This window comes from Nycticebus coucang, chromosome 9, assembly GCF_027406575.1.
Source record: "Nycticebus coucang isolate mNycCou1 chromosome 9, mNycCou1.pri, whole genome shotgun sequence".
Classification (NCBI taxonomy): domain Eukaryota; kingdom Metazoa; phylum Chordata; class Mammalia; order Primates; family Lorisidae; genus Nycticebus; species Nycticebus coucang.
Genome location: NC_069788.1, coordinates 39,031,967 through 39,055,373, shown reverse-complemented (window position 1 = coordinate 39,055,373; position 23,407 = coordinate 39,031,967). Strand labels below are relative to the sequence as shown.

The 23,407-nt window shown below is 49.6% G+C and overlaps 1 protein-coding gene across 1 annotated transcript in view; it reads right to left on the bottom strand.

Annotated features, from left to right (window-relative positions):
- Window positions 1-16,014, bottom strand: part of LRFN2 (leucine rich repeat and fibronectin type III domain containing 2) — a 181,056-nt gene extending 165,042 nt beyond the window's left edge. Inside the window, exon 1 of the mRNA XM_053602568.1 lies at window positions 15,609-16,014. The gene's annotated coding sequence lies outside the window, so the exon portion shown is untranslated. The remainder of the gene's footprint in view (window positions 1-15,608) is intronic.
- Between the last annotated feature and the right edge of the window lie 7,393 nt (window positions 16,015-23,407).

The window sequence follows — 23,407 nt, the reverse complement described above, 5'->3', positions numbered from 1 at the left end:
ACTGACTAATACTGTGCACTCAGCAAACATCTGTTACATGCAAGTGAATTGAAGGGAGCCACACTAGGCTGGTCAAGCCAGAACACGCTGAAGAATTTCTTCCTTCTCCTCCATAGATCTGGGGACTTCACAGACCTTGGCCAGACAATGTTGCACCCACCCACACCCACAGCAGAGCTGAGCAGCCCTACTCTGATGGGAAAGCAGCACTGAGCTGCCCATAACGGAGCAGCCAAATTCCTGTGCCTTCCTCCCACCTCCAGCAAACCCAATTAGGTGGGGCAATAGGTAGTCACAGCCTAGACCCTGCCTGAAATAGCAGAACTGGGAGATTCCAAGCAGCACTGGATATTTAAACACCCCAGGGCTTAGTTGGCAGTTTGGGCACCAGATGCACTCTGGGCTTCTGAAAGTGAGGGCAGGACCAGGTATAGAAGTGGAGTCTCTGTGGTCTTTCTTCTGCTGCCATCACCACTACCAGGTGGGTCCCAATGCCATGAGATACCCCCTTTCCATTGAAGTCAGAGGCAGGCAAAGGCAAAGGAGAGAAAGATTCGTGGAGGCCACAAGGTCACATGGCCAACTGGTGGCAGAGCCAGGGTGGCACCCGGGTTTCCACCTTCCTAGCCTTCTGCTCTCTCCAGGGCACTTCTCTACCAACCTGTACAGCCCCTGGCCTGCCCTCAGTGTTCCTTGAGGAACATCTCTCTGGAGGGGCTGAAGCTGCCCAGAGCACAGAGCCTCGAGCACCCAGAACAGAGTCCATTGTCCCCTGGGGAGAGGCAGAGAGCCACACCCTCCTCCTGTTCGGCTTCCACGCTTTGCTAACGGCATGATGGTTGAGGGTACGAGACCAAATCCCAGCTCTGTCACTCACCAGCGACAGGGTCCCGAGCAAGGTATTTAAACCTCTGTGCCACAGTTTCCTCATTATGAAACAGAGATAATAGTTACAATAATAGTACCTAAGTCCTAGGCTTGTCATGGGCATTAAATGAGCTGATAGGCATTTAGTATTTAGAACAGTGCCTGGCATGTAGTTAAGTGCTTAATCAGTATGAAGGTGAGTGAGAAGTTTGTAGGTCACCATCAAGGGACTTTGATCACTATCCAGTTCACAAACCCAGTCTGTGCCTCAGTTTTCCCATCTGTTAACTGGGGGAGTGATTCATCCATATGACTGGCTTGATGACAACCATGAAATGCCAAGAATTATGAAAAGTGTTTGTAAGTTAAAAGGAAAAAAAAAAAAGTACCTTAGATATAAGAGGCCAGATGACCCCGTGGCAGAGGAAGGGACCCATAAGTCATCTGAACCAACAGGCTATCTTGATTTTATGGGTCCTGGAGCCCAGGCCACTTTCCCAAACATCATTTAGAATTTATAGACTCTTGTCACTGTCCTTCCCAACTCTTTTATTTAGTTGCCTTAGAAGCAAGTCTGGCATTAATAGCATCTTTGCTGCCTGACCAGGAAAATGCAGGCTGTTCTGCATTTAGTCCCGAGCAGGTGGGAGGAGTGGGAGCTGGAAGTCCACAGAGAACCCTGGGGCTGAGCGGTGGGCTCCTACTGTCCACAGATGTGCTGCTGGCAGGCAAGCAGGCATGTTCGTTCCCTAACAAGGTGCCTCCCCCACCTGCTGGGGGAAGGATAAGATAATAACAACCACATCAAATGAAATGCCTACCACAGCCAAAGGCCAGAAAGAGCCAAGTTTTTCCCCCAAACCTGCCCTCTCTTTAGCTGACTGGTGATGACTGAGAACTTAACCCTTTCATATGCACTTGAACAAGGCTAGGGGTGGGTGAGGTGTCTCTTGCCCATTTATCAAACAAGGAAACAACAGTGAGAAGTGTCAGCCGAGAACTCTAGATGATACCCGATTCTGCATTTGTCATTTACAAACTGTGTGACTTTAGCTAAAACATCTATCTCTCCAAGTTTTAGTTCTCTGTCCTTTAGAACACGGACAAAAGTGCCTACCTTGACTACTTCACAGACACTTGGATAAAGAAATGGGCCACATACACAGGGAGGGAATCTGAAGAAAATAGGAGCGGGGGTAAGATAAAATAGCGTGGGCTCCATTCCCAAACTGGCTGCTTCCTGGCCGGGTGACCCTGAGCATATTACTTTAGCTCAGTGTCTAAGTTTCACCTTTGGTATAATTTGGATTAGAATGCCTAACTGACAGTGTTGTATGAGAATGAAATAGGACAGCATCTCTAAACCTTCCAAGGCTCAGTAAATGCGGGCAGCTAAGAGAGGCACTGTCCCGAGGGGTGTTGAGTGGCTCGCGGCACAGCAAGGGACACCAGACACAACTAGTCCCATCCTGGCTCAGCCACACATATGCTATGTGACCTGGGTAAGGAAACCAGATCATCCCAGTTGGCTTGGGACTTTCTTAATTGTAAAACTGAAAGTTTTGCATCTCAGGAATCCCTTCAGTCCCAGGCAAAACAGAGCAGTTGGTCACCCTAGACCTGAAAATCACATTGCTATTTTGAGTTTCAATTTCCCCATTTGCAAGAAGGTAATAACTACTTTGCAAAAGCAACTGGGAAATAAAATGAGATAAAAATGATGGGATCAGCAAACAAATAATATACACCATGTCCTGGATGCTGTAGGATTTTGTAGATGTCCATCATTTAATGCTCAAGACAACACTAGGCATTAGGTACTGAAGGTAGCCCCATTTTATAGAAGGGGAAACTGAGGCTCAGAGAGATAAGTAATTTGCCCAAGGTCACACAGCATCCAAGTGGAATTGTTGAGATTTGAACCTAGTTGGCTCCTGAGCCTTACTCACTGTACTAGACTTCTGCTCATATAGCAAGTCCTCATCAACTTGTAGCAATTAATAAGAAAAACAGCAGAACATGACCCTCCGAGTTACGCTCTCCACTTGTGTCTAGCACAGGGGTGTGAGTCGATGATCCCAGTCCATGGGAGAAAGTACATGTGTTGCTTTAGTTTACACTTCATGCTTTCCTTGTTAAAGGCCCCATAGGCAAGGACAGAGTGGCATGGGGACCCAAGCTTGGAGCAGGCCCTCAGGAATGCAAACATGCAGGACTGTATGTGCTCTCTTGGGGTGGCTTCCTGGAGCATGTGACTGAACATGCTCAGGCCTCTGTGGCTCCCCCACCCCAACCCCCAGTGAAGGGCATGCAGATGACATAAGGGAGCCCTACTTGTCCCAGAACATCTGCCTCTCCTTTCCCACGACTAAGACCTGGGGGTTAGTAAAGTGAGTGTCTGAGCCATGGCAAGCTGCATCATGTGGCCCAGAACTGAGCTGGCAAAATGTCCTTAGGACAAAAGAGGAGGCAGGGAATGTGAGGAGCCTGGAGAAGAAGGACTTTTCAGAATAGTCCAATGGGACCCAGGGACCCCTCTAAACTTCTGCTCGGGCATGGGGAGTCTCAGGGCTGCAGCGGGCAGTGCTCAGCAGGGTTTTTTCCCTGCCGTGTACCAGTGAGGGTGGGAGCTAGGCCTGGCAGAGCATGCAGAGCCCCCAGCCCTTCCCATGGTGCCTACTTGCAGCTAAATAGGCATGGCTGCAAGTAGAGGCTTCCTATGCCTATGGGAGTGAGGCCGAACTCCAAGCAGCTTTGCCTCTGATGAGAGCCAAAACCAAAAGGGTAAGGGTACGGCAAAAGACAATCCCAACAGAGACCCTGTGGAGGTCAGGACAGCAGACTCCATGGACACAGGAAAGAAGGAGGGCAGACAGCTACCGAGCAACCTGGCCAGGGCTCCCCTGACCCCTGCCCTGCACCTACCCTTCTGCCCTCACCTAGGGTCCAAATGGTGGATACTGGGGCCCCAGTCACCAGAAGGAACATGGGCCCTTACTTTGGGGGCATTTCCTGTTACTGCAAGGTCCCCTAAGTCTTTTGCTTGGGTGCCCTTAAATTTCCAGGGACATCCAACCCATGGCTGGCTATAAATGCTTATCTAAGAGTTGTCTTAGGCTGCAATTAAATACACAAACGCTAACAAAAGGAGCAAAAACAGGTCCTTGCATAATTTCTGTAATAGCCACCACTGCAGAAAAGCATTCGTAGCCAACCACGGGCCACAGTTGTATGCCTAAACTATAGAAACTGAAGGTGTAAAAGGACAGGAACACCTCTTACGGCACCGTGAAATCATTCTACCCTGATTCCGCTTTCTCACCCCCAAGCCCAACTCAGGGTTCACAGCAGGTGACAACAGCATGAATTGTGGTTAAGAGAGCAGGCTCAGGAGCTGGCTGCTTGGGTTGGAATCCAAGTTCTGTCCTCTTACTAGCTGTGTGACCTTGGGCAAGCTACTTAACCACTCTGGGCCTCCACTCTCTTACCCGGGAAATGAACTAATAGCAATGCCCACTGCACAGAATTAATGTGGGGATAAAATGAATGCATAAAGCTTACATTAGAACAGTGCAGGGCTCATAGCAAGCATTCAATACCCAGTAGCCATTATTATTATGGTATAATGTAATATAATGCAAGCATGACCTGGTCATTCCATTAGCCTCCGTGAGCTCCAGTTTCCCCACATTTAAATGGAGACAAATCAGCTTGCTCTACTTCCTCACTGTCATAGGGTCCAAAGAAAACAGGCATGGCTGCAAGTAGGGCTTTAAACTGTATGAGTGCCGTGTGCACAGGAGGGATGAACTTAATGCATACTCCAATAAATATGACTCGATGTAAGTATAATACCATGGGGTAATATGACACAACGTAAGATAATGCCCTGCATTAAAAACTGAACTGAGAGAGTGAGAGAGAAGACAGATGGGGAGAGAGGTCGAGAGGCAGAGAAAGGCCGAGTGAGACAGGGACAGAGAGGGGGGGCTCAACTGAGAAAGCAGGGAATCAATGTTGTATTGTAATTTAAAAACCAATATACATGAAATATCAACCTAGCGCCGTAGCACAGTAGCATGGCAGGGCTACCCAGCCTGAGAAAACTCACCACCCCAAGCCAGGCCAGCCCCTGGGCCCTGCCACCCTCTCAGTAACTCCTGATCCACTTGCTCTCTCTCCTGGCCTGATTTTACCCTGGAGCCACAGGTACCTCCCAGTCATGTACAGAGCAGGCTGATCACAGAGCCCTGGAGGCTGGGGCTTCGGGTCTGCCTGGTGGTGTGTGTCCCAACACCCATCCTCTCCCCGCGGCCACCCTCCCACCACATCATCCCCTCATGTCCCACCCTAGACTCTGACTCCATGATCCAGTCCAGCATCCCAACTCCCCTCAAGTTCCCGAGCAGTCCCTCCTCCAGTCTGCTGTCTCCATGTGGGAGTCTCCCCTCTGCCAGGTCTTAGCCCAGGTTCCATTTTCTTGCCCTGTATACTTCCCAAGTTTTTCTAAACCATAAGATCCAGGAGGTCCTCCTTCCACCACTAGGAGTGGCCCGGATAAGGGTGTTGGAGGTGGGTAGGCTATGCCCTGGGGGAGGATGCCTCATCCTGGGGGAAGATGCCTCTTCCTGGCCTTTTCCCCACAGAACCCCACAGACCAGGCCAGGTGGAATCAGATGGCTCTTCCTTGATAGAAGGAAAGAGGAAAATTCAATCCAGGTTGCCCATCCCTTCTGTCCCCTCAATGCCCCCAGCACAGACCCATCCCCGTGGTATGCATTCAACAACCCTATACAATGGACACTATTCTTATCCGCCCCCCCACCCATTGCAGAGCATTCAGGATGGTTTCAAAAGTCTCCATACAACCATGACCTGTGGCCCCACCACTAACTCCCACCCTGAAGTGTGGTGCTGTGTAGATGAAGTCTGCTTTGGGGAGGGGGGGAGACATGACATGAAGATCCAGCCTAGGCACGTGAGCCTGAAATATGACCAGCAACCTGATCCCAATAAAAATATGGCCCAGGTAGGGAGGCCAGTTCTGAACTTATCAGCCACTGTCATCTAAAACCCTCTGCTCCAAAATTCCTATAACCCCTTGGCTGAACATAGTGTGGTTGTACAATATAATGAAGGACCTACTAGACCAGGAATCGTTTCATAATCTCTGGGCCTCGGTTTCCCTTTTTGCAACATGGTTATAAACATAATGTCTGCCCTGTCTGCCTGGTAGGATTTTTGAAAGGGTCAAATGAGATTATGTGGGGGACATTATGAAATTCCCCAAACTGCTGTTTGAAAGGAGTATCACTTACACAGATCCACAATGGTCCCTCTCCATGCTTAGGAAAAAAGCACTACTATTTCTACTACCACTAACAGCTCACACTCATATAGTTTCAGTACGTGCTGGGCACCGCTCCAAGTACATTATATATAGTAAGTCATTTAATCTTCCTAAAACCCTATGAGGTGAGTACTATATTATCTCCATTTTATAGATGAGGAAACTGAGGCACAAAAGAATAGCCTGCTCAAGTCCACCCAACTGGGAAAACAGAACACAGTGTAAGTCTTAGGAATGGGCCACATACACATTCTCCACATAAGAAGGATGCTATACCCACATATTTTAGCATCTACCCTGTTTTCCCGAAAATAAGACATCCTCCGAAAATAAGACCTACTTACAGGAAAGATAAGACGTCCCCTGAAAATAAGACCAGCGCATCTTTAAGAGCACACCTTAAAATAAGACACTGTCTTATCTTCAGGGAAACAGGGTAGGTGTTCCCCAATAATGTGCTATGTTTATCTGTTCCATCCTCCTCATTAGACATAAACTGCCCAAGGACAAGGGACAGGCCTTCTTCCATCAGATGAAGACTTCTCAAACATAAGGGACCTGCTTGCCCACTGGCAACCACTCTGTGATTGTAAGCACAGTCCCTACCAGCAGTCCCATACCCAGATTCTTGCCCCTCCAAGGCCTAGGGAACCACCCTCCCCTCCAGGGTTATGTCTCTTATTTGTCATGTGCTTATTAGAAGCTGTGACACTGGACAGAGGGTCCAGGATTTATGTCTATTCTAGGGTTTCTCCCCTCAGCTCCCCTCCCCAGCTTAGCCCCTGTGACACACATACTCAAGCTAGCAGGAAGATTAAATGGTTCCTTTAGGGACCATGACCCCAAATCTCTTCATCCCATCAGTTTCTATTTGGGTGAGATGTTAAGACCTTAGCTTAGTGGTGGAGCAAGGGAGGGACCTGGGAAAGCAGCTTGAGAATCTATTTCTTAAGTGGTCCTCATTACCTCTGCCATCATCATCACCATCCTCACCATCCCCTTCATCACTGTCAGATTTACAGCAAGCAGTTAATCACGTGTGACCTTCAGCTAAGCCCTAAGCAAATGCAGACACACACACATACACACACACGCCCCTCAACCAGAACTGGGAATCCCAACCTCTACCCCCAAGTTCACCAAGTCCTGAAGTCCACAGACAGGGCTGGGAAAAGTGCAGAAGGATAAGCCAAATGGATAATGATACCGATCCCAAGGGCTGAGTGTACACATGGACAGGAGAGATGATTTATCTTAGCAGCATCAGGCCTGCTGGGTAGCACACAGTAGGCATTCATTGAAGGCTTTCTGAATCAAACCAAATAGGAGAAGACTGCTGACACCCTGCTGACCATCAAGTCATGGATGGATGGATAAAAGAGGACAGTACTGATCACCATCCCAAGCTATCAGGCTCTCTGGACCTTAAAGCTTAAAGACAATTGAGGGGCACTTTAGAATGAAGGGAAATTTAACTCTATGACAGGCAGCCACGTAAAGAAATTAAGGTCTTAAGGAGCAGGGTGGGCTGAGACCATAAAAAATTGTGCATTGATGATGAACATAGCACCATCCCTAGCAAGCATCATGAGAAATGGTGATGAGACGGCCTACCTCACCTCTGAGGACAGAGCAGGTCACCATACCTCAATGGAAACAAGTCAGAATTGGGGCTGGAACACTCCATGAGCCTGGCCTAGGGTGACATTTCTCAGCTGCTGGAATTGATGTGAATACAAGCTCCCAGAAGACCGAGAGCCAGGAAGGAAGGAATCATCCCCAAGCAGCCCCAGGAATGTGCATGTGGAGGGACAGAGGGCCCACTGCCAGCTCCATCACCCCTGTTGTGTGCATCTCCCTGGTTCCCAGCTTCCCATCTTAACGCAGGGAACAACACATACTCCTCCTGTCTGTCAAGGTTGTCCTACAGAGGTGGTAAAACCTCTGCATGGGGCCAGAAGTCTGGGCTCTCATCCTGACCCTGCCACCCACAAACCTGAGCCAGGCTCCTCATCCATACAGGGAAGGGGCACGGTTATCGCAGACTACGCTCTACAAGGGATGGATGGCGCCTACCCGTGTAGCTTCTTTGAGGGAGAAACTAATGTAACAGATAAAGGGAGCATGTATGTGTGAGTATATGCGAGTGTGTAAGAGTGTTGTGTGTGTGAGAGTATGTGCATGAGTTTGTGAATGTGTGTATATGAGTGTGTGCATATGTATGAGTGTGTGACCATGAGTGTAGGGATGTGCGTGTACATACGTGCATGGGTGTGAAGGTGGGTGTGAGTGTGTGTATGTGCACATGCCTATGGCAGAATGGGGAGGAAGGAGACACCCCATTCAGACTGCAGCTCTGGAATCCTGGTTGTTCAAAATTGAACCCAGCATGGAGTTTGGTCATGGAGCCAATGGGGACATCAAGCTCAAGGAAGCACCAGGTCATTACTGCCTGGGAGCAGAGGATGAGAAGGAGGTGGGAGGATCCTGGCCAAGTCACTTCCAGGTCCTAGATGGCTTAGCAGATATATCTTTATTTTGAGGCCGATTCATGGGTTCAGAAATCAAAGGTTCTACTACCTGAACTGGAAGGGCTATGGGAGGGCACACAGGTTTCATTCTATAGGTGAGGACAGGAAGGGAGAGGGGATGGCCAAAGTCATGTAGGTCCCTAGCAGAACCGGAAGGAGAACTCATTCCAGGTTTCCCCATACCCCTGAGGGTACTCCCCAACCAGCCCTCTAACCTTTCACCCCCATGACTCCACTTCACCATCCATCCTCTCCCCTTCTGCTCCAGCAGGACTTTTCTACTTTAGTTGCTTCAATACAGGGGACATGGAGTCAAGAAATCAACGTGCCCAAACAGGGATCTTCAAAGCCTTTTTAGAATGACGGGACCTCATCTTATGGCCCTTCTTGGCACCTATAGAGGTTTCCAGGAACTCATAAAGTCAGACATGCCTCCATTCTCATTGCTATCACCTATCCCTCCTTTTTTATTTTTTTTGAGTATTTTCTTTTTCTTTTTTCAAATTAATATGAGGGTAAAATTTGTAGGTTACATTGTTCTCACTTCCAGGGTAAAGTTCCATTTGTAGAAGAGCCCCTCTCTTACCAGGGGCTGAGACCCAAGACTAGCTCCCTGCAAAGCTTCCCCTCCAGGCCAGTCCTGTAGGCACAATGGCCACATGGTATACACTTTGTGGACCAGAGAGAGTCAAGTAAAAACAAGCCTTACTTTACAGCTGTTCTGAAGTAGGAGCTTCCACAGACCTTAAATATTAGTTGGAGTTTTCCTGGTTCTTTGACTATAGCTGCCTTAAGAGAGGAAAGAATACGAAAAGGATAGCTAGAAACCAGAGTGCCAGCTTCTTTTTGGAGAAAAGAAATAGGAGGTGAGTCTGAGGGAAGAAGAGATGAGAAGACCGGATAGATTTTGCATCACCAGGAAATTCATTAGACACCTGAGTTGAGGCAAGAGGGAGGCTGCTCCTCTGGTTTGAGGGAGCAGCCAAGGGCCCATCAGGGAAATACAGAGGGGAGAGGGGTTGAGAGAGTTGCTCAGCTTTCTGTTTCTGCATGTTGCATCCGACCACACTGTGGCTTAGCTCCTGCCGTGGATGAATTAATGTAGGACATGCCAATAATAAATGCATTCAACTCTAAAGAGCCCAACTTCGGAAATTTGCAGTCTCTCCTGTTTTCTGGGCTGCCTTGCTAACACAGGATGGCTTCCAGGCAGGCCCAGGTGCAACTGCAGCCAATCCCACGCAGGTTGATCAATTATAGGAACATGTGGAACACGGCTTTGTTCCTAAGTCCAGGCTGACACAGTTTAACACCTACATCTTGTCTCCACAGTTTCAGTCTGTCCCTTAGGTTTGTCTGGTCCCCATTAGCTTTGGCCCATGGGGACATGCAAGAAAGCAGGCCAAGATCTGTCCAAATCAAAGATGCTCTGGCTTTCTGTGGCTTGGAAGCAAAGCCACAACCTTGGGTCTCTTCTACAGGACCCCTAGACCCTCTGCACACTTTCAGTTACAATGCAAGGCAATCACTGGGGGAAAACATAGGCTGAAAGATCATGACAGGAGTAGACCACGCCATTACTTAAATTTGCTTGGTGCATTTGGACCCAATGGTTTGACAAGCCAAGTGGCCCAGAACATAGCTATCTCGGGTCTTTGGCTTCTTGCCTCCTTTCTTTAGACCTCTGTTCAAAGATTAGCCCTGGGCAGCAGTCCATCCCACCCTGCCCCACTCCCATTTTGAGAAAGTGGAAATTCCTATATTGGAGGTCTGGGGTGTGGGTTTTGTCATCACTAGCTTGCTCCCAGGTGACACTATTGCTGCTGTCCATGGACCTAGTGACTGTAGTGACTGTGTTACCTCACCATTTCCTGCATTCTCCCTGCCTCATTAATCTACCTCTTTTTCTATTCCTGGTCTGTGTGCCCTAAGGCAGACATTCTCAGTGGGAACAATATTCTACCCCAGGGGGTAAAAATTTGTTCTCAGTGGGGAGGCAAAAAATTCTTAATCTTTTGATATACAAAGCACAATGTATAGAAGCATATAGACAGATACACTGTATATCTCTGGTATTAAAATTTCATGGGTATGATCAGGAAAAAGTGCCTAAAATCTCTTTCATTATTGCTTTCATGGGCCGAGATAGACTGCCCTAAGGAGAATGCTCCCTGTCTACTCCTGTGCCCTTTCCTGCAGTGATGGCTGCCTAATGACAAATAAAAATGACATGTATACCAATGTGCTCTTCCTTGCTGCCTGCACTGGTCCCACTCAGGTATCTAGACCCCAAGCGTTCTCTCTTGTAGGTCCTTAACCACCTCTTTTCTCAGAAAGGACAGTGTTACCTGCCTAGACTGATCTCTTACTTGGTTAACTGCAGTCCCACATGAAACAGGCCCCTCAACGCCTATCTTAAATGCCCCTGTACCTGGGTATTATTACATTTGGTATTTTAGGGACTTAGTCTAAATGAGGAAGCGATCATAAATCAAGTCCTGAGTGCTAAAGGGCTTTTCCAGTTTATGATGTGCATTCCCACGTGTGGCCCTGCCCTCATGACAACCCTGTGAGATGCACATTAGCATCCAGTGCCAACAACAAGAAAACCAGGGCTGGGGGGTGGATGGTATTGTAAAGGGATCTGCCTCCCATCCAAGTCACACAGGAGGCAGAGAGGGGTGCCCTGACCTGAAGTTCAGCACTCATTCCACTGATCCATCTGCTGTCCTACTCTCAGGGCTAATTTGGGGAGGTCACGTCTCTTCCTGAGGAGTCGTGGTATGACAGGAGCTCGTAAACCCTTGGCATTAGTGGGCAGAGAAGGCAGGGACACCCATAAGGATAGCTGAGCTGGGAAGGGGCTCTCTGATGGAAGCTCTGGCATTGCCTTTCCAGCCAGGCCAGGAGGCCAGCAGGGCCTGAGAGGGGTGCCTGTCCATGGTGCCCACTGTCCCTCACCTTGTGGGGGAAGAACAGCACAGAGGAGTTACAGCGTATAGGCTTTGAAGTCAGCTGGACGTGAGAGTTAAGTGACAACTCTACCACTCACTAGCTACCTGGCAGTTACCCAATGCCTTTGAACCTCAGTTTTCTTATCTGTAAAGGGACAATAATAACTGGCAATTTCACAGGACTGTGAAAATTCAATGTAAGACATCCTCCGAAAATAAGACCTACTCACAGGAAAGATAAGGCATCCCCTGAAAATAAGACCTAGCGCATCTTTGGGAGCACACCTTAATATAAGACACTGTCTTATTTTCGGGGAAACAGGGTATTAATGTGAAACTCTTAGCACTGTACTTGGCACATAGCATAATAAGCAATCAAGAAATTGTTTGAAGGAGCTAGTCCTGACAGCCTAAGAAATTTCTCTGAACACAATTCTACTTCTTCAGTATTCCACCCATGAAACTTCCCCAATTCCCAGCAACTTCTGAGAATTTAAGAGGAAACAAAATCTACCTTCTAGTGGTCTCAAAGGGCTTTTGCTCTTCCTGAAATCCTCACCTCCCCCAAGAAGCCCTCCTGATTATCCTTATCCTGAACTGACTAACATGACTACCTTCTCCGATCATTATCTTCAGACCTGATTTCCTGCTCACTGACAATACCCTTTTTAAGACCCACCCATTACAGTTAGACCTCCTTTTCCTTCCCTGTTCCAATTGGTTCATTAGTTAGAGCATCTGCTAAATAAACATCTGGGAGTGAGCACCTCTCCCAAACTGGGTGTGCCCTCCCAAGTCCACAGACAGCACCCAGGTTCAATCACAGGCCGTGCACAGACCTCAGGATGAGTTGTGTCCATTCACTTAGCTTGGGCCTGATGGCATTCCTGTGAGGCCACCCTCAGGGGAATGAAAAACAGAGTCAAAGACACATGGGCAGGGGCTGGGATCTTAGGGGTATTTTACACTTAAGACACAGGCAGGAAAGGGTGACAGATGACACTTGTGAAACACAGAGCCCTCACTTTTTGAGCAAGTGTACATGGCCATAAAATTCCAGAGCAAACAAGAGAAATGAAGGGAAGCAGGTGCCAGTGCCCCAGAAGTGAAATTTCTTCTCCACTATTAATCCTCTAAGTTTTCTTGAGGCTTTTTAGAATCTTTTAACAATAAGCTTATGTGTGATGACATCCAAATCTCCCAGCAGCTCCCTGGGGAAGGGAAGCTGAAGGTACTCTCTGTCATGTCTCTGAATAATTCGTCCTCTTTCCCACCCCCTTCTCCTCTCACTGGACACTTCCTCAGCTCTGAAAAGGAGTTTGAGGACTGCTAGGGAAACACTGGGCCATAGCATGTCCATGGGGCACATGCTATTATTTTACTTCATCAGATGAGAATATGGAAACTCAGGAGTTAACAAACATGGGGCAGAGTCAGAATTTGAACCCAGGCCCTCCAAATTTAGGTTTCGTTTTATTATATGACAACTCTATCCCTTCAATAAATGTGGCCATAAAACTTCACCCCTGCCCAAAGAGAATTCACAAAACACTGGAATTGTTGTTGCTCTTGTCTGGAGTCCAGTTCCACTTGGTCATCTCAGGTTGCGTTTTACTCTAGGTCTCTGCTTTCGGTCTACCCCATCAGTCTGTGAACTCCCCAGATGCTCACCTCCACCTAGGACAAGGGGCTTTCTGAAAACAATTCTAATTCCAACTCCACTTCTCAAATGTCCCTGAGCAGACAGAACCCAGACTCTGTACTCCTCGCCTCCAGCAAAAAAGCAGAGTAGAAGCTGCTCTATCTGACAGGCTGAAGAAGGTTGGAAAGCTGGCACTTGGAGAGCAAAACCCCTGGGTTCTTGATTTTACTTTGGAGCTACAGCAGAGAAAAGAAAGACGATTCTTTCTTTAGCCAACCCAGAGCTCAGGTGGCCAAAAGGCTGCCTGCTTTTCCCAGTGGCCCCACCCACCCCATCTGCATTTCCCACCCTAGCCATCCTCTTCCTCCTCAGCCTCTCCTTCTGGAAGCTCCCTACTCACCCTCTTTCAGGCCACATGCCCCAGCGTCTCATATTTCTGGGTCTGGGAAAAGAAGTGGCACTTCACAGAAGGGAGCCCAAACCCCAGCCTCCTGCCGGACAGGAGATGGAGCCAGAGCTGCCAGCCTCCTAGAGAAGCACCCCCAGAGGCTGAAACAGAAATGCCAAGTTTGCTGTTTGCATCCTCCAGGCAAGGGCAGGAAGATACGTAATTATATTTCTGGGCAGGAATTAGGCTAGAAACTCTAAATTGAGGGCTGGGCAGGGGGCTGAATAGAAGCATGTGAGGAGGTGAGGAGAAAGATGAAACTGCACTGCCAGCCAGAGTCAGAAGAGAAAAACAACATCCTGGCATCAGCAGAAGGGCCAGGCAGCTGGCATGGTCGGTGGAGGCTGATGGCTCCAAGTGCGGGCGTTCAGGAGCTTGTGAGTCTTCCCTGCATGACCCTGACCCCCTTCCACCTCCTGCTCACCCCACAACCAAGTCTCACTGCCCTCATGGTTCCTTGCAGAGGCCAGGGACTAGCCCAGAGCACAGACCAAACCTGGTCCCTTCATTCCCAGTTTCCCCATAAGGAGTTCCCCACCAGGAGTTCCAAATCACCCCCAACTCAAGAACAACAGCCCACCTAGGACCTCTAGCTCAGGTCCCTGGGAACTTCACAGCCCAGAGAAAGGTAGTTTCCTCCTGAGCTTTGCTCCTCCCCAGCTGCAGGGGGTCAATTCAATTTTCCCTAAGCCACCCCTTCCCCCAGCACTACAAAGCCAATCAGGCCATGGAGGCCACAGCTGCCACCTCCCTGGCACACACACACACACACACACACACACACACATGCACGCGTGTGTGCGCCCAGGGCAGAGGTTCAGCATCCACAGCCATGCCTGCAAGTCCAGCTTAGAGTGCAGGCTCTGACACATTCCCTCTCTCTGCAGGTGTCAGTCTGTCTGTCGGTCTGTGGCTGTCTCTGGGTGTGCTTGGCATCAGGCCGGCTCAGTCCTTCTGCTAGCTCAGCCTAGGCTCTCTCCAGCTTTGGCTTCAGGGGCTGTGTCTCCCTGGAACTCACTGCCTCTGTCTGGGCTGATGCAAAGATAGGCAGGACATCTCCCTGGGAAGGCCTGTGCAAAGCAAGGCTCTGTTAACCTCAGAAATGTCCACTGCTCCCTCCTCCCTCCTCAGGCCAACCTTAGAACCAGGCCAGGGCTGGGTGGGGAACCAAGCCCGGCATGGATAACGCCAGTTTCCATATTGCTTCATCATGCCATTCTGACGCCCCAAACTGCACACACACAACCCCCATAATATCTTCCTTTCTGCCTGAGGCAAATTAGGGTCCCTGAGCCTGCCCTACCTACCTCCCCAAACTGCAGCCATGCCTTCCTTCCCTCCATCGCTGCATCAACCCCTCTGCACTTGGCTCTTCCCCACTCCACCCAGCTCACAGAACTCAGGGAGCCCCCAGGGCCCCCACCCAGTCCCCAGCAATGGCCCCAGCCAGGCCTTGCATGTGAGGAGATGCAACAGAGTGGTCTGGCAGCAAAGTTCTCCTGCTGCTTCCAAGGTTCCATCCACGGCGGCTCCCCGACTCTCCCTCCTGCTCCCAGGCTTCACACAGACCCTGCTCTCTCAGCAGAGTTTCACCCCCACTATAGGGGGGAGGAGGGAAGAAAGGAAAGGAAATCTCCCCCTATAAACACGGGCAAAAAGAGAAGGGGGTGTCCGCATGAGTACCTAGGAGAAGGGGAGTCCTCAAGAGAAAAAGAAAGGGGTGCAAAGTTCTCCTTTCCCTGGGGTGTGTTCAGCCCTGCGCTAAGCTCCCGCGGACACCCGAGATCGCAGCGATGCAGCGACGGCGACTACTCACCTGGGCGAGGCAGCATCTACCCCTGGCTGCGAGGCACCGAGGCCGGCTCCGCGGGGCGCCCGGGCTCCCCGGATCGGCCGCGCATCCTTCCCGGCCAGAGACAGGCTGGAGCTAAGCCCTCCGGCTCTGGCGATCTCAGGCAGATGGTGGCCTCGGACGTCCACACAGAGAGCTCTGAGCCGCTTATTCAGTTATATCCATGGCATTTAGCAAGAAGGGGGGAAGCACAACTTGTTCTCTTCTTGTCCAGATTAAAAAAAAGAAGAAGAAAAGATAATCCCTCCCTAGGAGGATGCCTGTAGGATTTTCCGAATCGAAGAACCCCAGGCATTCCCAGGAACCTCGGGCATCTTGGAATGTGGGGTGTCTTCAAGTTCAGACGAGCCTGCGGGGTTGTGTGTGTGTGTCTCGGCGAGAGGAAGCCAGGCACTCACACCCACACGCACACACACAAACACACTCCCCCGTACTCCCCGCATGCACACTGCCCCCCACGCGCGCGCACACGCGCGCACCCGGTCTCCCTCTCACCTCTCTCTCTTTGACACACACACACACACACACACACACACACACACACACACACACACGCACACGATCACACGCTCAGATCTGGGAGGGAGCCGGGCAGGCTGCAGAGGCAGCGCAGGGCCAGCGGTGGAGAAAGCCCGGCGGCCGCAGGCGCCCAGGAGCCCGGCGGCTGTGCGCGCCGTCCCCGCCGAGCCCGGCGCGGCAGCCCCCAGTGGCGGCCGTTGGAGCTGCAGGAGTCCGGATCCAGCCTCTGCACCCGCCTCCCGGCTCGCCGCCTAGCGCACCCTCTTCCGCAGCTGACCAACACCACTGCCTAAAGCCGAGGGGGTTCGCGGTCCTGGCAGAGGTGGACGGGGGACGCACGGAGGGGCGAGTAGAGGCTGGGGCCGTGGACCGAGCGGGCGACCGGCGGGCCGCGCACCCCGGGGACCCGGAGGGCGTGCTCGGCAGCCCGGTGGCGCGGACGGCCCTTGCGCAAGGCGAGCCGGGCGGCCCGGGCTGCGCCGCAGCGGTCGGCACCGGTGCTGCCGCCTCACGTGCCCAGCGCGCCGTGCGGCCGCCACCCCGCCGCCTGCCGGAGGAAAGCCCGACAGCGCCCGGTCCAGGCTAAGAGTGGGGGCTGGGAGGATGGCGCCCTCCCAGTGCTGGGGTCCAGTTTAGATCCCCGCACTGCAGCGAGGGACCCACTAGAAAAGGAGTGCTTGGTGCACCGCCCCCACCCCCACACAGTTTGACTTTCCATGATTACTACAAGAAATCCGTGAGGTGCACAGTGGCACCAAGTGTTTGCACAGCACATTTACAACTCTTCACTTGTTTTGTCTTCCCAGCACCCGCTATTTGACGTTTGAGGACATCGAGGCTCAGAGTGTAAAGCGACTTGTCCAGGGCACCTGGTAGGTATCAGGGAATTCCTACTCCAAGCTGACTGTGGGCTTAGAATCAGAAAACCTGGGTCTGGCCAAGGTCTCATCTTTGTTTATCCTCTTTCTATCCCTGGGATATAAACAACTAGTCACTGGGAAAGGTAAGACTGCTCTGCCTTCCCGGGCTCCCCAAGAGGCATGTGTAGCTTTCCCACTGAAGGAGACTGAGATTTGAGATCCCTGACGGTACTGTGGCTGATAAATCCAGGGGCAGGAAGAATGTCTCAATCCATCTCTTCTCTCCTGATGGCTAGCACATCCCATGCACCTGTCCCAGTTACCCACAGGGAGGCACATGTGGCTTGTGGATATGTTTCTGCCACTCAGGATTGGCTCAGCTGCGTGTATCTGTGACATGAGACCCTGTCTTCTCTGTGTGTGCACATGGGTGGGTGCATATCTGCAGAAGCCCAAGCAGCTAGTTCTCGTGTGCTGGGCACCTTCCCCATGTGCATCCAGGCAAGTTGCCAGATTGGCATGCTGCAGACCCTTGAAGACAGGCCCTTCCTTGCAGGGATTCTGGAAGAAGGGGTGTCCAAGGGTGTGGCCAGGATGAAGCTCTAGGTCTGTCAGGGTGGGCCGACCCTGGGCAGAAAGGAGCTAACTTAAGGAAAGAAAGGCAGATGGAGAATGGGAAGAGAAACGGGAAGGAGAGGAACAAGGAAGGAGGAGGTAAATTGAAGGAGGCATGGAATAGACACTGGGGAAGATGTAAAGGAAGAGGAAGAAAGGAGGGGAGAACAGCATGGAGTCACCATTTTCCTCCTTGCTTAGTTGTAGGTATACATACTAGTGGTAAGGGCTCCCAGGGAGGAAGGCTTAGAAACTCCAGGCTCAAGTTTCTGGATTCCCCCAAGGGGTAGGGATGGAGGGCTGGGTTATCTACCCTATGCCACAGTCACCCATGGGAGGACCTGAATAGAGTGGCAGGGAGAGGACCAGGCTGCTGCCAGAGCAGAAATGGAGCTACTCTTAGAAACCAGTAAAGCATTAGTGAAGGAAGGATGTGGGAAGCATGGCCCAATCTCTGCCCCAGAATGAACCTAGTATCCTATCAAGAAATTTCCCCAGCTCAGAGATGGGGCCTGAATCATGGGTAATTCTGAGGATAAGTGGTTTACATTTCTAATTACATTTGCTCCAGCATGAACAGGCCTGGTGTAGGAATCAGGTGGCCTGGATGCTCACCTTGGCTTTGTACTAAAAAGCAATGTGGCAAGTCCCTTGCCTTCAAAAAAGTTGATCTGTGTGCTTTCTAAGAGTGTTTCCAGCTCCAGGAACCCCTGAGCAACCTTGGCAGATGGAACAGGGTGGGGACCCAAATGCATCTTGTGAGGCCAAGAGAAAAACCACTGTGGTCACCCCTTATTAGGGAAGATCCCCAGAAGATAATCCACATTTAGATCATGGAAAGGTGAATCATGGTAGATTTCTTGGTTCCTTGACAAAGCTCTAAAGGCCTGGGTTGGGCACTGATATGGTATCTGGCTGCTTATATTAGTTATTTTCCACAGAGTTGAGCCAGAGCTTCCCAAAGAGGTAGTCTCTTTCACCACCTGTATGAGAGGTAGGGAAAAGAGGGGGAAAACACAAGCCATTCTAGTAATGGACATTTGGATTCAACATTTTCATTCTTCTAAATAACCTGTGATGAACATCATTGTACCTAAGTCTTTGCCCATCTAGTTGCTGTCTTACTTCCTACCTGAAGTAGAATCACTAAGCCTCTTTGTACCTACTTCTTTGTTTCAGTTTCAGAGCCAAGGCACTGAGATAAAGGGCAGATAAATGATTTCCCAGAGAGCTCCCAGCAGGTGCTTAAGGATGTTTTCATATACCCTTTCATGCCTCTATGTGGTGGAGAATGACTGTGCCTTGTACTTCCTGCCACACATTAAGGCCTCACTCCACCATTGAATAGGACCCCAATACCCTAGTGTGAAGAAAGGGCAAGATCCCCTGTCCCCAATCAAGACTCACCTTCTCCTCAGGCACTCCTGACTAGCCTTACCTTGTTGCCTGTACCCCTAGGCTTTCCGACTGGACTATAAGCACTAGTTCATTCTGGCGTACTTCTGGGCATGCAGCTGGCTCCGAATCTCCACCTGTAAATAGAATCACAGTGTCTGATAAGAGTTCCCAGGAGGAGTCTAAGGTAGAGGGGCACTTGGCCTTAGTAGGAAGCTTAGTTGACCTAGGCCTTTATAACCCATGTAAGCATCTTTGTGCCACTGTGGTCTGTGGTGAACTGCTCTTCTCTGTATTCACTCAGTTTGAAAAAGAGTGGGGACTGGCTTTAAAAACAGTGAAAGACTCAGGTTTCATGACAGGACCGAGCCAGGTGCCTGAGGCTAGGCAATCACAAGGTAGGGACTGTTGAACCTGCTTCATAAAAGAAGAGAAGCGTCTGTAATCTCAGGGAGGGCTAGATGCTTCTTAGAGCTTCCCTCCGCTCATTGTGGCCTGAAGAGAGACTTTGTGGGCCAGGGAAATAAGAGAGACCCTGGGACCCAGTCTCATAAGGCCTTGGGGTCTCCCTTCACTGAGTCTATTCCACGGACTGGAAGCTGGGAGCCACTCCTAAGCTCCTAATGACATATTTGCTCAGCTTCCCTGGACCAACAGCAGCCTAGCTCCAGTTTACTCCACAGGCTTGTGGAAGTTGGACAAATACATCCTCAGGAGCAGAGGCCCAGAACTGGGCTGTGCTTTCTGGAGACAAAGGGTGAGGTCTTTTAATTCTGCAGTTTCCTCTACCCCTCCTCCCTTACCCAAATGCCATAGAAGCAGCCAAAATAAATTCATATTAGTATGCATATGTATTCCCAAATTCCTTAACAGAATGACTAACACCACCTACAGCCATTAGCTCCAGTTTGTTTTCTAAATCCAGTTTACTTTTCATCATCTGTTTACCTCTCCCCTCCCCCAGGTCCCATGGACTCCCTTCACGGCCTCACCCTTCTACCCAAATATCACATCTGGGGGTGGGCTCCTGATGCATCAAAGGATCAGACAATCCTGGGGCATCATCATCAATCAACAGAACTGAGTGTCTTGTGGGCAGCAGCCTAGCACTTTGCTAAGAACTATAGAGGAGAGGAGAAGGAAGGAGAAGGCAGGGTTTCTTCCTGGAGAGAAAAGACACACCAACACTGGCACCATGCCCTCAGTCTATAAAGAGCATTTTCAAATGCTACCTCACTTGTTCCTCACAACAATCTCAAGAAGTAGACTATCCCCATTCCCAAACAAAGACACTGAGTCCCAGAGGTTAACATGGTGGCTCCCAGAGTTTAGAGCTATGGACAGAGGGCACCGGATTTCAAACCAAATCTTCTGAGCCCATACCCCAGGCTCCTTCCTGTGTACAAGCAGCCTATCTAATGCCAGCCTTGATGCCACTAAGTGGCGCATTACTTGGTGCCACCTGTGCAGTAGGCAGCAGCAAAGAGAAGTCCAAGATGACTAGGGCTGCCTTCCAGCCAAGTGAGAACCACACCGACAAATGCACAGAGTTGGGAGATTCTAAAATTTGCAGCACTGTGTAGAAAGGATGGCAAGAAAGGAAGATAGAGGGCTGGATTCTGGTTTTTTAGTGTGACCTTGGACAACTCTTCCTCTCTCTGGGCCTCTGTTTCTCCATCTCCAAAAAGAGAGTGTCAGGAACAAATGGTTTCTGGGATCTCATGAAAAGGAACAAAGAAAACAGCCATTCAAAGTGGGACTTGGAACTTCTCTGGCTTTCTGCCTCCCACCAGGGAATCCCCAAATCTTAAGGGTGATATTGAAGCAGAAAGCACTATGAGCTGTGGCAAGTGCGCAGGCTGATCTGAGAAGGATCACAGCTCTTAGCTCTGCCATGGCCCTCCAGGGCTTCACCAGACCACCTCATCCCCCTGCCCTGTCTCCTCTCTGGACCTTAGGCATGTAATAGGGAGAGTGCCAGGACTGCACCAGCCACTCCTCTGTGCCCTGGATAGGGATGATTATGTATTTAACTCTCATAAAAACTCTATGAGGCAGGTGCCATCATCTCTGCTTTACAGATACGGAAACCAAGACACACAGAGGCTAAGTAGCTTGCTAAGCCAGAGCATTGACGTGTAGCTGAGATGCAGTTCTAACCCTGGCCCTCTAACTGTAGAGCCTGTGACAGAATTGACTGGCTGGGAAGTAACTTGTTTAAGGAGAAGCAACATAAAGAAAACTGACATGTCAGTCTCCAAAATGGACATGACAAATCCCCTCCTTTCACACCAGCCCTCATTCCCTTCCTTTACCTCTCCTGCCTCTTTTTATGTATTGTTTGGAACATATAGTGTGTGGTTTGTTTTATAATCCAGTCAACTGTGGAAGCACAGCTATTGTCATTTATGTCCCTGCCTTAGCATCCTTCACCCAAGAGATTTATCACAGCAGGAATTGACTGACTACAAAATTCTTTCCATTCCTTAATCAAGTCCTTGCCTTTTCTTTCAAAGGGACTTGAAGATTGGAGCAGAAACCAGCTCATACTCAGTCCTGAGCAGGACAATAGCTGAATTTAATCTCAGAAGACTGCCTTTGGGGGTTCCATGTGAAAAGAACAGAGCAAGATTAAGGGAAAGACCAGCTGTACCCCCAGTCTATGCTCTGGTGGAGCTGACCGTCTATTATTCAAAAGACCGTAGTATTAGAGAATGAGGTAAAAATAGAAAATTTGGAGAAATTCTATATTGCCAGGAGAGAGAGATTGCCTCTAAGCAGAGAAATCACACAAGACTCCAAGGAGGCATTGATAGTTTAACACTTGAAGGATGGATAACATTTTGGTAGGTAAAAAGATGTGGGAAACTGGCTGTCCAGGTGAGGGTAGCATGGAAATTCGAGTGGGTTTGGGGGTATGGATGCTTTTCTGGTGTGACCAAATCACAGGACAGAAGAAAGCATAATGGTCAGGAATTTGGGCTCAGGATGCAGATTCTCAAGTTAAATTCAAGTTAAATTCTCTTACTAAAAGGAAAGTTAGTTGAGGCCAGTTACAGAATCTCTCTGTGTCTCCATTTCTTCCTCAATGACATGGTAATAATAACAGTGCCTATCAGGGGTGGGTGAAAGAATTCAATGACATAAGTGACTTTAGAATATTGAGTGGTACATAGTCAACTTTAAAGAAATGTCATTTGTTGTTTGCTATGGTTATTAGTACAGTGCAAAGTGGGAAATAAGAATGCAGAGCAGATTGGCACTACCTTGACCACAAAGGCAGTGGGTCTAGATCTCCTTCTGTGGATGACTATGTGACATTGCAGGATTTTGAACAGATCCATAGAGAAATTTGGTGGGTGTACTGCTGGGAAGAGGAACTGAGGAAATGGAAAATAGTCATAAATTTGTTGGCAGAGTCCAGGTAAGGGGCCACGTCAAAGGGTATAGTACTAATAACAGAAGGAATGGGTGTGAGAAGTAGAAGGGACTGGATATGAGATCTGATCTGGTCTGAGAAAGAGGAGGGTGCAGTCAAAGTCTGTTTTGTAATATGAATACTACTGTGCTGGAAGGAGGGTTGGTGTCTTTGGGACAGACTGGGAAGATAAGAGAAATGGGAGGGAAGATGGGAAAGAATGAATTCCACACTGGATGTGTGGAGATGGAGAACTTGGAGTCACTCACCTCCTCTTGTCCAGGACATAATTCAATAAATGGATCTAGAAGAAAGAGTTGAGGGGGCGAATGCCATGGACATGCAGGAAACCTACAGGGTAAAATATAGGGTGACAGGGCAGTGGAGCTAGGAACCCACATTTATGCTGCTTTACTGTATGCATGATACTGTGATAACCCTCCTATACAGAAGTTGCTTTTCACTTCCTATATAGAAGTTGCTTTTCACCAAAGGCAATTTGCCCTCCAGACTCCCCTGACTCCATGTGGCCATTCCAAGTACTGAGGAATCATTATCTCAGCACAGCAGTAAGCAGTGGTGATATTAAAGATATCTAACAACTGGTACAGTGCAAGTACCAACCAATGTGTCTCATTGTCACATAATGAGGAGGTCCATTTTGGGGTCCCAGAATGGAGGCTTGGGGAACTGGGCAATAGAAGGGGACACTTAGGGGGCTCAGGCAGTGACACAGAAATATTTCTGTATTTTAATCACCCATATGTTTGAATGGCTCATCCCGGCCCAGCCTGTGACCAATCTGCAGTACGCTCATGAGCCATAACACACCAGCTGGATCTCTGGCTCAGACTTTGGTTAAATAGCATATGTGACCTAGCAGAGGAGTGGGTCTAGGAGGAAGATGACTGTCAAAGCAGAGCTGTCAGGTTTGGCAATTGGAGGTCATTGGTGGA